This window comes from Ursus americanus, chromosome 11, assembly GCF_024610735.1.
Source record: "Ursus americanus isolate L20-20 chromosome 11, mUrsAme1.1.p, whole genome shotgun sequence".
Taxonomy (NCBI): Eukaryota; Metazoa; Chordata; class Mammalia; order Carnivora; family Ursidae; genus Ursus; species Ursus americanus.
Window position 1 is genome coordinate 37,264,769 of NC_142137.1, and position 14,913 is coordinate 37,279,681.

The 14,913-nt window shown below is 38.2% G+C and overlaps 1 protein-coding gene across 12 annotated transcripts in view; it reads left to right on the forward strand.

The window, feature by feature from the left end:
* Positions 1–14,913, forward strand: part of PKIB (cAMP-dependent protein kinase inhibitor beta) — a 192,504-nt gene that overhangs the window by 47,470 nt on the left and 130,121 nt on the right. For 11 of the 12 annotated variants that reach the window (XM_087865440.1, XM_087865434.1, XM_045798583.2 and 8 more), the window contains exon 3: positions 14,596–14,696. The exons of the other annotated variant lie outside the window; for it this stretch is intronic. The gene's annotated coding sequence lies outside the window, so the exon portion shown is untranslated. The remainder of the gene's footprint in view (positions 1–14,595; positions 14,697–14,913) is intronic. 12 annotated transcript variants of the gene reach the window in all.

Genomic DNA, 14,913 nt, shown 5'->3' on the forward strand with positions numbered 1-14,913 from the left:
ATTTCCTTTTATGCTTTTATTTTTCTTGAAAATAGTAGCCTTGATTTTTTCATTAGCTTGACTTCATTTAAACTTCTGTTAACTTTTCACAATAACCTTTTCATGCCATTTCCCCAAGATCATTCTTAGGTAATCCATCAGTTCCAATAATTTGTTTATGGAGTCATCCATCTGAAGACCTTCATGCTTTTTAGGGATACTTTAAAGCACTTGTCCAGGAGTTTCTCTTCCTTGCCATGCTGAGAATTCCCTTGAGTTTCTTCTGTTTTCTTTCTTTCTTTAAAGATTTTATTTATTTACTTGAGAGAGAGAGATAGCAAGAGAGAGAGAGAGAGAGAGCATGAACAGGGAGGAAAGGGAGAAGCAGGTTCCCTGTGAGCAGGGAGCCCGATGTGGGGCTCAATCCAAGGACCGCGGGATCATGACCTGAGCTGAAGGCAGGGGCTTAACTGACTGAGCCACCCAGGAGCGCCAAATGTCCTGTTTTCTTGATCTCTTCTTTTTGTCTTTCTTTTTTACTCCCTCGTTTTATTAGAGTACATCTTCCAGTTATTTCCTGAGAAAGGCTGCATGGCATGGGAAATACAATTTTAAGAATTTGCATACATGAAAATATCTTTAACATAACACTAGAAGGCTGGACATCACTTTCTATACTGAAATGGTTATTTCTTCTTAATTTTGAAAGTGCTGCTCCATTCCCTTTTTAGAGGACAGTATTATTCCTCATTTTTGCATGGCATATTGTAGTTCTTTTTTTCTCTCTTGAAACTTACCTTGTTATCCTGAAATTCCATTTATGGGCCTTAGTTGGATCTATTTTTCATCCTTTTTTTTTTTTCCTATCACTTAGTGGGCCCTTTTAATCTGGGAACTCATATCTGTTAGTGCTGAGAAAGTTTCTTAAATTATTTTATTGGTGATTCCCTGGCTACTGTTTACCTGATTTCCCTTTTTGAAACATCCATGATGCAAATATTTTGCCTCCTGAACCATCTTTTATTTTCCCATCTTTCTGTCATTTCCCATCTCTTTATCTTTGTACTCTAATTTCTGGGACACTTCCTTGGCATAATCTTTTATCACTACTATTGGGTTTTTCTTTTCTGCCACCCTACTTTTTATCATGTTGTTTCCCAAATGTTCTTTTTATTGCAAGAAAATCTTGCAATGTTTTCTGACTTATTCAAGAATATTTGAGCTTTCTTCTCCCCCCCCTTTTTTTTTGCTTTCTTCTCCTTTTAAGGTCTTTGTTTCAATTATTGTTTTTGTCTCTATCCATCATGATAGAGGCTTCCTCGGATGTCCTATTAGTCTTATCTTCTCATTTTAAGGGTGGGGAACTAAAGGTTGTCAACACCGAGCCAGCTTCTGGAAGCCAGGAAGGAAAACACTGTGGTCTCAACATTCAGCACTCAGTATGTCTGCATTCACTTTTTCACCTAATTTTCACACTGTGCCTGGCACGTCCCAGCTCAGAGACCTTCTGTTTGTCTTCAAAGAATAAAACTCTGGTCTTCCCACTGGGTTGAAGGAAGACATTCAGCCTGCTGCAGAAGGTGATGGAAGGAATCTGCAGATCTGACTACTTCAACAGTGTTCCAGCAATCCTCCATTTTTAGCCTCTGCCTTCCCTGCCAGTTCTGGAGGTGCCACCAGTTGCTAAGCCTTTTGTGCATTCTTGATACCAAATCATATCGGTTCTGTCCTGTCTCCACTGCTTTCTCTCACTCTAAATTCATCCTTTTCACCTGCTCTGTGAAAATGGAGATGGGCCGATGAAGCATTGTCTTTGCAGGTAGCACAACTTTAGCTTTGTCACTAGAGGGTGCTGGAAAGACATTTAAGAAGAAAGGGGCTTTCCTTCCTAGTTCCAGTGTGTTACTTTTGTCTGGCTCCTGCAGCATGGGCGGCTTCTGCAGCACAGGACTAACCTGCTATTTCATTTTTTTGTTTGTTGATTTTATTTAGAGAAGGGGTGGGGGAAGTGGCAGAGAGAGGGGGAGAGAGAGAATCTTAAGCAGTTTCCACGCCCAGCGAGGAGCCCCAACACGGAGCTCAATCTCATGACCCTGAGACCATTAGCCAAAATCAAGAGTCAGATGCTTAACTGACTGAGCCATCCAGGCACCCCACTATTTTCAAAGCAGCTGGCAGACCAGCTTGAGCTTCGTGCTTTTCACAACTCACAAGACTAGAGCAAAGTGACACAGGTGTTTCTAATTTAGTTGGAGCAAAGTAACACTTCTAATTTAGGTAAAACAAATTATCAGTGTATTTCAGTATTCCGGTGGACATTTACATTTATCGGTCAGCAGGAGTGACTGAGAATCTGTAGTTCTCAAAAAAAATTCAGAAGTTAGCATTCCATAGATTCCTTAAATTTACCAATTTAAAACTCTATACCACTGTGTTGGGATTTAGCTGGGCTGGAATTTGAACTAGACACAAGGACTACTACACTAGATTAGTATGACTACAAATTACTTGTTTCTTTCTGGTGAAAGTAAGATATTAGCCACAATAGTGACAGAAAAAATATTAACTCCAACTATGAAGCAAATACTTCTGAATTTTCCAGGTACTGTCTCAATGATTTTCTTTGAAATGCAGATATTTAAATATATGTTAATTAGGCTTCTGTTTTGCTCAGACATTGTGCAGGTAGATCTCTATCTACCAAGAGATTTAATATTAAATAAATCATAGAGTACACAAATCATTAGTACTCACTAAATGTACCGATATGTTTATTAGGCACAAAAAATACTCATAATGCTTGCATTTGACTAGTGTTTGTATTCAGTAAACTGTCATTTTCAAGAAATCTGTAAGATGGGCAAGAATTATCTTCATTTTACAGTGGAAAGATAACAGCAGTAGAGGAATTATCTGTCAAATGTCACACAGTATGTTGGAAAACAAGGACTTTAATAAAGGTCTCTGTCCACTATTCTGGCTGAGATAAGTATGTAACTTAGAGTAAACTATAAAAAGATCAACTTTTTAATTAACTGGTCAATTCTCTTTCTTATATAGAGATTCATGCAACGGTTGACCACCAAAAATATCAACATATTAGACATAGAATACCAGACTTCTAAATGACCTCTAAATAAATTATTTCAAAGGAACATTCTGTTAATGACTTTAGATAATTGCTTACATAGCTGTTTTGGAAAAATAGCTTTCCTTTTAAAGATTTAAAATAAAATCAACAGCAAATTGCAGGTGAATAGATGGGGCTCTACAGTGGAGTATCTTGGCAAACCAGAAGGTAATAAATCCATCCATTCATTTCTTGAGCAAATGTTTATTATGCTCCTTCTTTGTTCTATTCACTGAAACATGTATATATAGATAGAAAAACAACAATCTCTTGTGGTGAGCACTCTGACAATTATGATCCAAATGCTGTGGGGAACCCAGAGAAGAGACTGAGTCACTTGTTTGGGGGAATCAGGGAAATCAGAGAAGAAATGATATTTGAGTTGAATCTTGGGGTTGAATTGAGCAATCCAGGATAAGAAGAGGGAGGTCCTTTCCAGGAGAGGGACCAGTACACGCAAAGGCTGGTAGTTGTGAAAACATGCAGTGTATTCTAGGAAAGGTGAGGAATTCAGCATGGCTTGAGAATAGGTTGTGTGGGCAGCTGAGGTTGGAAGGATATATGGGGTCATATTTGAAGGAGCCTTTGGCTATGAGTTTTTGTTTTGTTTTGTTTTGTTTTTGCTTTTTATCTTATGGGCAGCAAGGAGGCATTGGAAACTAATAGATTATGGCAGGGATAATTGATAGAACTCAGCATTAGGTTGAGAGTAAAAGAGATACCAAATGCTTAAAGCAAGGACAAAATATAAAGAAGAAGATAAGGACCTGCAGAATTCCTTTTGAATGTGACATTCTCTTTTTGATGGTAGGAGAAGAATAATTTCATATCCTAATTTTGTGGTTTCCTACTCTGTAGGCTCCCCCCCCCCCAAATTGCCATTAGGATTTTAGCCTTTGGTTTCATTTCTTATCTTAGTGTTCTGCTTTCTTTCAGAACATTACTTATGGTTGGTTTGAAGATCCTGTTCACTATCACTTAGCTCTTCCTTATTAGAAATGATACTTTTCAGAAGGCTAATCTTATCATAACATACAAGAGAAAACTCACCACCTTGGAAATGTAAGCCCTTGTATAATATAGAAATACCACATGAAAATTCAGGGGCTTGTCCCCTTTGTGAAATATCTGGAGGTCTGGTGGTCTGGAGCATGTTGATACATCCCTTCGAGGATGAAGGTCAGGCTACCTCACCTACCTCATTTAACACTAAGAAAGAGACAAACCCGTTTTAGGGCTCTTTGGATTTTTGGAGACAACATATATGCTATTCCAACTTATTTACCAAGTATTTCCAAAAGCTGCCAGCTTTCAGAGAAAGAGAAGTCTCTGTATCAGGTCTGGGCTGCCATACTGAGCAGATCTGATGGCTCTTGAAGGGTCAGAGGTGGACTGGGATGCTAATGGAAACTTCGGCAGTCCCTCCAAGTCAGTCATAGCACAGAGCTTTAATAATTTTGGAGCAAAGCTTTGCATTCTCTGCAGAGAACTCTCCCCCTTTTGAAAAGCAGCTTCTGACTTGTTACTGAGCAAGTTGTAAGTAGTAGGATCAAACTAAAAGCTTGATCCTGGGCCTCTAAGTCACCAAATCATCTGAGCTGTCTATCATGAACCAGGTATTTGGCACCAAGCTAAAATATTAGGCATGTATATTGGACAGCACTTCATCAAATGAAACTAGTATATACAAGATCAGGATCAAGCAGGTCTTGAAGGCAAAAGTTAGTGCAGAGCAAGTGTCACAGATGCTCATGGCCCCTATTTCTGTCTACGTTGCTTCCTCCATCTCAACCTGTACCTATGGCCTGATAGGGAGCCCCCTATGACTAACCTACTAAAGACGAACAAAATTTGTGGTTTGGTTTACATGTGGTTCTGCACAATATGCTGGCAGGACTCTAAGGAGCAGAGCTGCAGGACTATAGCTCTACTGAGTAATAGCACTAATGGGCAACACTCAGAGCAGTGCATATGGTTGTTCGTTTCTTCCTAGAAGAAGAGAAGGCCGGAGACATGGATCTACCCTGATTCATATGCAGTGCTTAATGTTTGGAAGAATAGCCAGAGACTTGGAAGGAACACAGTCAGAAAATTGGTTACAAGATAATCTAGGAAAGAGATATGTAGATAGACTTCTGACTATGTCTACACATATGGAGATATTTGTGATCTATGTTAAGGGTCAAAAAGGGTGACATCAGCAAAGGAGGATTCTAATAATCACTTGAAAAGTTGCTATTCTGTGGCTGTCAGTGAGAATCTATCCCCAGCTACTGCTGTCTTCACCAAATAAGCACAGAAAGTGGCCATGTAAACAAGGATGGAGGTTTTGTATGGACTTAGCAACATAAGGCTGATCTGGCCACAGCCAGTGCTGACTGTCCAACCTGCCAATAGACAAAATCTAATATGGCACCATTCCCCTGGTCATCTTGCCAGCCATCTGCTGGCAGGATGATTGCAATGAACTCTTCCATCATGCTGCTTTATTTTCACCGGAATAGATACTTCTCTGGATATGGATTTGCCTTCCCTATCTGTCAAGATTCTGCCAAAACCATCACCCTTGGACTTACGGAATACCTTATTTAACATCATAGAATTCCACACCACATTACCCCTGACTAATGAACTTATTTTACAACCACTGAAGTGTGGCAATGGGCTTATGTTCATAGAATTCACTGAACTTATCACGTTACCTATTACCCTGAAGCAGCTGGCCTGATGGAACTGTGTGAAAAGTCAGCGGTGGTGCCAGTTGGACAGTATCACCTTTTGGGGCTGAAATGACGTCTTCAAGATTAGCCGTATTATCTGACTCTAAGACCATAATATGATAGTGTTTTCCCCTTAACTAAGATCCAAGGGGGCAGAAATGGGAGTGTCTATGTATCAATATTTTTCCTCTTATTTTTGCTGGTTTGGAGGCCTTAGTTCCCAAGGGAGGGGCAATTCCCCTAGGGGACATAGCAAGGGTCTCACTAAACTGATTGTTGAGACTAACTGGCCACTGTGGGCTCCTCATGCCACCTTACCAATTGATAAGAAGGGGGGTTATTATATTATTGGAGTGATTGTTCCCGACTATGAAGAGGAAATTGGGTTACTCCTATACAAAGGAGAACGGGGAGGATATTTGGAATGGGGGGGGATTCTTTGAGGTGCATCATAGTACTTTCATGTCCTATGGTAAAATTTAATGAAAAATTATAACCAATCAACAGAGGCAGGACTGGTAAAGGTATAGACTATTTCAAAATGAAAGTTTTGATGATCTCACTACGAAGAAACTACCACCAACTTAGAGGCTTGCTGAGAGCAAAGGGATTATGGAATGGCTGGTGAAGAAGGTCATAAATATCAGCTATAATTATAGGACCAGTTGGTGAAATAATGAGTGTTGTAGTTATGAGTATTTCTTCTTTATTTTGACATGAACTTATTTTTACCTATACTAACTGATCATTTTCCTTTCTTGTTCCCTTTTCATATTTCCCAACTATATAAAGAAGATAGTGGTTAAACTGATGGCTCAGTCTTTAGTTACAGCATATCAAAAAGCGAATGTGGAGAAGAAATCACTCCAAGATGGTATTTTGTATATTCTTCTTTGGGGGGAGGAATAATGTGTTTTCAGTTAAGCAAAAGATAGTTGCATGATGTTAGGCAGAAGCATGGTTTTTCTTTTGCTTTAGATGGAATATGGTTAAAAAGGTATGCACTGATGACAAGTTGACTAGGAGAGAACTGTTTTAGGTTGTGCTGTGTCAACTTGGTTAAGCTAAGAACCACATTTCCCAGAATCCTATCTCCTGTAAGATTACAAGTTAAAGTCGGGGCGCCTGGGTGGCACAGCGGTTAAAGCGTCTGCCTTCGGCTCAGGGCGTGATCCCGGCGTTGCGGGATGGAGTCCCACATCAGGCTCCTCTGCTATGAGCCTGCTTCCTCCTCTCCCACTCCCCCTGCTGTGTTCCCTCTCTCACTGGCTGTCTCTATCTCTGTCAAATAAATAAATAAAATCTTAAAAAAAAAAAAAAAAGATTGCAAGTTAAAGTTGACCAAAAGAGAACTTGCATCAGATTTGGAAGGCACAAGTGTGAAACAGCAGCCTTTACTCTCTGGAGGTCTTTGTGGTTAGATAAAGTGACAGAGAGGAGCTCTTCTTCCCAACTCTCGGCCCTTGTGATTAAGAGCAGTTCCAAGGGGAGCCTGGGTGGCTCAGTTGCTTAAGCAGCCAACTCTTGATTTTGGCTCAGATCATGATCTTGGGGTTCTGGGATCAAGCCCCATGTCAGGCTCTGTGCTCAGAGGGGAACCTGCTTCAGGATTCTCTTTCCCTCTGCCCTTTCTCTTTCTCTCTAAAATAAATTTAAAAATATTAAAAAAAAAAAAAAAAGCAGTTCCAGCTTATCACCAGATGTGTGGCTATACTTTGATGGAAACTTTTCATAGACCTACCCGCCCCCTCCCCCCATAGTCCCACTTTGGTGGCTAGATGTGCTGGTCTTCTCAGAATTCCCTGAAGTTATGGACATTTTTACCTATACCAGTGCTTCAGGAGGACTCATTAGAGACTCCTTCTCTGATCCTCCTACTTTCCCTTCTGCATTGTCAATTCCCTAGCTCTTCCCACAACTGTGTAAGGTTTACGTCCTACAATATATCTCTTTTTTTTTTTTTTGAAGATTTTATTTATTTATTTGACAGAGATAGAGACAGCCAGCGAGAGAGGGAACACGAGCAGGGGGAGTGGGAGAGGAAGAAGCAGACTCATAGTGGAGGAGCCTGATGTGGGGCTCGATCCCATAACGATAACGCCGGGACCACGCCCTGAGCTGAAGGCAGACGCTTAACCGCTGTGCCACCCAGGCGCCCCCTACAATATATCTCTTATCCTGCAGCACTCACAGTGACTCTACTTCTGTGACTGAACCACACATCCTCCAAGCTCTTGATTTTCTTCAAACCTTCATAATCTTAAGACAACTGAGTAAGTGAATTTTAAGGGATTAGGAAGTTTTTCTGTGCAAGCTTTCTTTCTTGAGAAATTTAATAAATATTATATATCAGAAAGATTTAGGAATTAAAAGTTTGATTATTGAAGTGGAGGGTAAGACAAGAAATATATTTATGTTTATTAGGACTTCCAAATTTCAGTACTTACCAAAGCAGAGGATGGAATTTAATGGCTCAAATAACTGAGAAATGCAGGTAGTATATATGGGCTTTGGGTATGGCTAAATTTAGGTGCTCACACAATGTTATCAAAAGTCTCCCTCTCTCTCTGGTTCTATCCTCGGATCATGACTTGAGCTGAAGGCAGATGCTTAACCGACTGAGCCACGCAGGCGCTGCTAGCAAAAATCTTCAGGCTAATTTGGTTGATCTGCCTTGGGTCATGTGCCATCTCTTAAGAAGTTATTATTGATTCTGATCGTGAATGATAAGGTCAGAGTATACTCCTAGACCTGGGACAGCTCATCCAAATATCATGCATTGAAAATAGAAGGGTCTGTAAGAAAAAGGGGTTCTGTTGCCAAGGATACTTGATAGGTAAAATCAATACATCTCTATTATAGCACATGTAGTTTTCCAGCAAACACATACACTTTCTTTTAATTCATACACTTCAACAATTATTTTTATACATACTTTGCTCCTGTGTAACACAAAACAACTATTTTATGCACAACAAATACTACAGGGGAACCTCCTGTCTAAAGAGTAAAAATGAATGTCGTACGGTTATCCTGTTACCTCTAGGTCAGGGTCTTTGCTTTATGCCTGTCAGTCTCAGATATAGCTTCTTATTGTCTGAAAGTCTATGACTAATGATATATTTGTTTAACTTCCTACAGCAAATGTGATAGAAAATGGTGGAGTAAATAAAGGATAAATTTAATAAAATTCTCATTTGGAAATGGGAAGAGGTAAAAAGTAAATAAACAGTTATTCTACTCATTAGGGATTGTAAGTTCTCACTGCCCTGGAGGGACAGTGAGTCCCTTGGGCAGGAATCTGCATCATGGTGGATTTTACTTGGCAGTTACCTTCTTGTGGGTACATTTGATATCTCTTTGGTGGCTACTATATGCTAGCAATACACTTCCTGTTGGTGAAGTTTTGATGGTAGAGGGAATGCTTAGGGGTTAAGTACTCATGAGCATTTTCTTGCCAGGTTTGGAGTTTTTCTGGAAGGAAAACATCATTAAAACATTGGTAGGCATCCAGTTAATTTGCATTTGGTTTATGCTATAGACTAGTAACTAGTAAATGGAAACTGAGATCATGTTGAATCATAGTTTCAAGAGAAATCTGAGACTGTAGTTTCTGTTTCTTAGCAGTAGGCCTCAATGCTCTACCCACCTTCCAACTCTTGGCTCAAAGGTTTATAGTGGTAAAGAACGATTGGTTGATATTGGAAGTCATAACTAATCCTCTCCATATCTCTTGCTGGTATGACAGGGAAAGTGCTTTCTACTGTTTTTTTGGTTGTTTTTTTTTTTTTTTTTTTTTTTTTTTTTTACAGAGAGAGAGACAGCCAGCAAGAGAGGGAACACAAGCAGGGAGAGTGGGAGAGGAAGAAGCAGGCTCTCAGCAGAGGAGCCCGATGCGGGGCTCGATCCCAGAACGCTGGGATCACGCCCCGAGCCGAAGGCAGATGCTTAACGACTGAGCCACCCAGGTGCCCCTCTACTGTTTTTTAATTAAGATCATTGGATTGGAGTTTCTGTCATTTCTACTTGAAAACCTCCTACCTAACATGTTCTTCAGGCAGGAAGTAGCAGTTGAGGTTCTTGGGAAGGGCCTGGGAAATCATATTGTAGCTTCTCCTACATCCTCATCTTATCTGCAGTGTTGTTGTTGGACTCCTTGGCTTTCCATGCACTAACCTTTTCTTAGGGTGAAGAATTTGGCTTTTTCAATTTTTAAAGCACAGGGCGTATTTGAATCTCAGCTGTCTTGGATTGTTAGATGTAGCCATAGAACAAGACTGTGTTTTCTTCCTTTTTTGCTTTCAAACAGTCAAGATTAAAGTATTGAAAATTGGCTATAATATTCCAGGATCCTGACATGTTTTTACCAAGTTTCCTCAAGTTCTAACCTCAGTAGACACAGAACCTGAGTCCAAAGGTGTGACCGGTAACAGTTTAACCATCTGCTTTGCTACTGCATAGTATAGTTGGACCACATTCTAGCTAGTATGAGGGGAACATTCATTACCTTGCAACCTATCTTGGCTTGGCCAACTCAACATTTTTAAGATTTGTCAGTAACTACAAGTGATCTCCATATTAGCCAGGATACTTTTAGGTGAAAAATGACAGCAACCCTCAATCTAATTATCGTAATTAAAAGGAAAAAAAAGAATGTATTGGTTCACAAATCTGAAAAGGCCAAGGGTAGACCTTGGCTTGAGGCATGGCCAGATCTGAATATCTGCGTTCTTTAACAATGGCATAAGAAATTGGTCTCTCTCCATTTCTAGCTGTTTTCCTCCATTCTCAGGCAGACTCTCTCATGAGCTGACAAAGCATGGGCGACTCCAGGCTTTCCATTTTCTAGCAGTTTAGCAAGGTTGGTGGAAAAAACCATCAAAAGTCCTGGGCTGTCCTTGATTGGTCTAACTTGGGTCACGTGTCCAATTCTTCACCAATTACTGTGGACTCGCACTAGTCAGACTTAGGTTTACTACTCACCCTTGAAGATGAGAAAATGAGGAGGTTCTTAAAAATAAAAGAAGAAATCCAGTCACTATATAAGGATGCTGGGCAAGCGCGCATAACAGATATGCACCACTGTCATAGAGAGCACAAGGCCAGGAGTCAAAAGAAATATAGTCTAATCACAGTTTCATCACTTTCTAGCCATTTGGCCATTTCTGAGATTTAATTTCCTCATCTGTAAAATAAGGACACTAATACTAAATTTAATTATTTCATAAAATTTTTGTGATGGCAAGATGAGATTATATATAGAACCTCAGAAATTATAGATAGAAAGCACATATTAAAATATTTTTGGATGATCTTTATAGCAATACTTATATCGCTTTAAAAACATGTTATTTTCAGCATAAAAATAATGTAACTACATAAGCCCAACCCCCAGCACAATCATGTTATTATCATTCTTAAATATTACATCTCATATTTTGCCTTTCTTTTTCTTGCTTTCTCCCTCAAAAACATTTTCTCATATAGCTACATAATCTTCATAATTCTCAGCTTTAATGGCAAAATTTTATCCATTAGACATATAAATTTTCCAGTCTTTTATTGTTGGACATTTAAATTATTTCTTATTTCTTAACATTATAAGTAACACTGTGATGAATATATACATACATATATATACACATATATGTGTGTGTGTATATATATGTGTGTATATATATATATATATATATATATATATATATGTGTGTGTGTGTGTGTGTGTGTGTAATTATATTATTTTTATGGGGTTGACCTTAGTACCAAATTTCTAAAGCTCTTGATATATAGATAGTCAGCTGTCTTTCTAAGAGAATTGTGGCAAATTACATCATTCCTAGCAAGGAACAAAGATATAAGTTTCACTCTGCCTTCCCTGGCTATAGTAGATGCTATAGTCGTCTTCCCTATCTGCCTTGGATTATACCATTTTGGTGTACTCAGGTGACTTCCAATGGGTGACATCTGTGTTCCTCTGCTTGGGTTTCTGTCCAAGAGTGTGCTGCAGGTCAGAAATGCTGGGGAATTAACATATCCCAGGAACAGCCCTTAAATAATGACTGATGGGAGTTGATGAATAACTATCCTTTGAGGCATATTGTTTTATACCATTATCTGCAGAATGATGCTCCAGTCACCCACCCACTGGTGGCAGCTGGCTTCATACACAGTGTTTTATTTCCACATTTTTATTAAGATATAATTGACATATAACTTGAACATATAAGTTTAAGGTGTATAGCATGATGATTTGATATAGGAATATATTGCAAAATGATTACCACAAAAGATTAGTTAACACATCTATCACCTCACATAGTTACCTTTTATTGTGTGTATGGTGAGAACTTTTAAGATCTACCCTTTTAGCAATTTTCAAGTATACAAGACAATATTAACTATAGTCAACATGCTGTGCATTAGATTCCCAGAACTTACTCATCTTAAAACTGGAAATTTGTACCCTTTGACCACTTTTGCCCATTTCCTCCATCCTCTCGCCCCTGGCAACCACCAATTTAACTCTGTTTTTATGAGTTCATTTTTCTTTAGATTGCACATATAAATGAGATCATACAGGGGCACCTGGATGGCTTAGTTAGTTAAGTCTGCCTTTGGCTCGGGTCATGATCTCAGAGTCCTGCAATTGAGCCCCGCATCGGGCTCCCTGTCCAGCAGGGAACCTGCTTCTCTGTCAACCTCTGCTGCTCCCCCTGCTTGTGCTCTGTCTCTCAAATAAATAAATAAATAAATAAAATCTTTAAAAAAATGAGATCATACATTATTTGCCTTTCTCTGTCTGTCTTACTTCAATTAGCATAATGCCCTCCAGGTTCATCCATGTTGTCACAGATGGCCGGTTTTCCTTCATTTTTATGACTGAATAATATTTATTATATATATATCACATTTTTTAAATCCATTCACCATTGGACACTTAGGTTGTTTCCATGTTATGACTATTGTAATTAATGCTGCAATGAACACAGGAGTGCAGATATTTCTTTGAGATAGTGATTTCGTTTCCTTCAGATATATATCAGGAAGTGGGATTGCTGGATCATATGGTAGTTCTATTTTTAATTTATTGAGGAATCTCCATTCTGTTTTCCATAGGGGCTGCACTAATTTATATAACACACTCTTAATTTTCTGTCTTCTCTTCCCTGTCTTGTGTCCTCACTCTGCCAAGGTTCTTTGTATTTTACAAATTAATTACTTATACTTGAAGCCTCATCTCAAGAGTCTACTTTTGGAAGGACCCAAGATAAAACACTAGAATTAGTTATCTTCACTTAATTTTTAAATTGGCTAACTTACTAGGAAGTCAGTTACTGATTATTTGTATCAACATAGGTAAATCTGAAAACATATTATTAAATCAAAGAAGTAACCTTTAGAGAATTCATAAGTAAGGTAGTATTTGTGAAACAATAGCATTTACAAAACAATTTTATGCAATGTCATATATGCAAAAATTGCATAAATGCAAAATGATATAAAATATGTAACAAAATATATGAGAAAAGATTCTTGGGAATGATAAAGCCAAAATCAAAATTGCAAAAACCTCTAGAGAGAAGGAAAGAGAATGTTACTGGGAGGGTTACATAGCTCAGTAATGTTCTGTTTTATTTTATTTTATTTTTTTTTAAGATTTTATTTATTTGACAGAGAGAGACACAGCAAGAGAGGGAACACAAGCAGGGGGAGTGGGAGAGGGAGAAGGAGGCTTCCCGCTGAGAGGGGAGCACAATGCGGGGCTCGATCCCAGGACCCTGGGATCATGACCTGAGCCGAAGGCAGATGCTTAACGACTGAGCCACCCAGGTGCCCCATATTTTTTAAATTGTATTGTAGCTCTGTGTATTTATATCATTCCATGTGTTTTTTGTATGTCTAAAATAAGTTAATATAAAAATGATTATGTAACCTATATAAAGTAAAACAAAATATTTGTAAAGAAAATTCACCTAACACTTGTAACGTTCATCTAATAGTTAAATAAACTTTTACAAAGTACAAAAGACAAATAAATATAAGTCTGATAGAACTGACTTTTAAAAATGTAAATGTTAAGATACTATAATAGTTGATACATGTCATTATGCATTTGTCCAGACCATTAGAATGTACATCACCAAGAGAGCCCTAATATCAACTGTGGTATTTGGGTGATGATGATATGTCAGTATAGGCTCATCATTTATAACATATGTACCAGTGTGGTGGTGAATGTTGATAACAGGGGAGGCTGTGCATGTTAGGGGGAAGGAGGAATATGGGAAATCTCTATACCTTCTACTCAATTTTGCTGTGAACCTGAAACTGCTCTAAAAATTTGTCTACTAAAATGAACCAAAAAATGAGTAAATTTTTATATGCCAAAAAATTAAAACAAAATTGTCTGAACTAGGAAACTACCACAAATATGAAAAATATGATATCCTTAGTATATAGAGGTTATACAAATCAATATGGAAAACACAAAGGCCTAATAGAAAAATAGCAAAAGTATATGAACATGGAATTCTCCAACATGAGACAAAAATGGCTGGAAGTCATAAGAAACTAGTTAACCAGTAATCAAAGAAAAGGGTAATAAATAAGAGTTAAAAGATTCATCTCTAAAAATGGCAAAGGTTTAAAACTTAATTACTTTTAATGCCGATTAGAAGATACGTACATTCTCAAATGTGCTCGCAGTATTTTAAAATGTTGGTCCCTTTCCCTCAATAATTTGTTTTCTTGGATTTAATCTTAAAGGTCCAATCAAAGCTGTGGTTTTCCTGGTCAGAGAGAAGCTGGGCATCAGAAAATTTTGGTTCAAATAGCTCCTGTACTTCTTACTGGTTGTGTGACTTAGCGTAAGTTATTTTTTTCTTCTCACTGAACCTATTTCCTCGACTGTAAATGTGGATAGTTATATCTATCTTATAGAAAATCATGAAGATTAAATTAAATAATGTAATTAACAACTTGGTGTAGGGCTGAACATTTAGAGTTATTTACCTGATAGTTATTTTATTATAGCACTTTTTCTTCAGCAATATATATAATCTTAAAAATTTAGACATTATCCAA